Genomic DNA, 1,544 nt, shown 5'->3' with positions numbered 1-1,544 from the left:
CCGAAAAAAGAAAATTAAAAATTTGTTCTTGAAAAAGATTTTAAATTTTAAATTTTAAACATTTCATTTTTTACCCTACCACCCCTCCCCCTCCCTTAATTTTCTTAACAAAGTTTATTTTGAAAATATTTTTGGGGTATCGCTGTTGGGTCAGGGTTAGGTGTCGGGTGTTGGAGGTCATGTCTTGGGTCGAATATCGGGATCGGATTTCAGATCGATTATCGTGGTTGTGTCTAGGTTTGAGTGTTGGGACCGGGGTCGAGGTCAAATCCCAGTTCAAATGTCATGTCTCGAGTGAAAAGTCAGGGCCAAATCCTAGGCCAGATCTCAGGGTCGGATTGAGAATCAATCTTCAGGGTCATGTCCTAGTTCGAATGTTGGGGTCGGGTCCTGGTTCAGTTATCGAGATTGGTTTTCGATTCAAAAATTATTTTCCTAAAATATACTTTCTACTCTCTAGTCAAAAATAAAAAATATTTTCTAGAAAATATATTTTCATTCGTCAACCAAACACTAAAAAATATCTTTACTCACCAACCAAACATTAGAAAATAAGTTAGAAATCAACTTATTTTCCAATAAAATATTTTCCTTCATACCAAACACAATCTATGTTATATTAAGTCGTGTAATTACGTAACTTTCCCAATATTAAAATGTAATTTAATTACTTCTTTATTAAAACTTTCTATATCACTACTCTACTAAAAGTAAGGAAAAACTACACAAAATGGACCCACTTGGGAAATTACTTACCAAAAATGGACGCAACCCAATCTATTATGAGAAAATTTTCAAAATGTCAATATTTTAGCATTTAATAGGACCCCTTAGCCACACTTTCAATATTTATTAAAACATTCAAAATTGTAGTTTGTTATTTATCTTATTTATGTTGTTATTATTTGTTTTAATTGAAATAATACAATTGTTTAATAACATAAAGGAGAAATTTAGGGGAGAAAATATTTTTAAAAAGGAGCATATCACTTAAAATTCTCATCAGTTACAAAATAAAAAAATAAACCACAGAGCAGCGTCCACATAGTTTCATTATCAATTTTTAAAAGGAACATATTAATCTGATTAGTCTTTAATGATGTGTAGAATATAACAAGCAAAGTATATAATTATGAAGACTAGTTAATTTATAAGAAATACAAAGTTGTAAAGTGAAATACATTAAATACAAACCATGTTGGTATACCATTTGGCACACAAATTTTAAAAGAACTGGAATATTTTTTTTTTGGTATATAGAGTGAAAAATACAAGATGAGCAAAACGATATACAAAAAATGTTCATATATAATTGAGAAAATTTTCAAAATGTCAATATAGATAGAATGAATACAAAAATAAACTAAAAATAAGTGTAATTTAGGTCTTATATTATGAATTCAAATTTTAATTAAATTGTGTTAGAAAATAATGGTGTTAAATCAAATTGTATACATATTTTTAAAGTTGTATGATTTTGAAATTAAATTCCAAAATAATCAAATACATTGAATACAAACCTTGTTGGTATACCATTTGGCACA

This window comes from Solanum tuberosum, unplaced genomic scaffold (assembly GCF_000226075.1).
Source record: "Solanum tuberosum cultivar DM 1-3 516 R44 unplaced genomic scaffold, SolTub_3.0 scf00115, whole genome shotgun sequence".
Taxonomy (NCBI): Eukaryota; Viridiplantae; Streptophyta; class Magnoliopsida; order Solanales; family Solanaceae; genus Solanum; species Solanum tuberosum.
The sequence above is the reverse complement of the archived record's forward strand: the minus strand, read 5'-3'. Positions refer to the sequence as shown.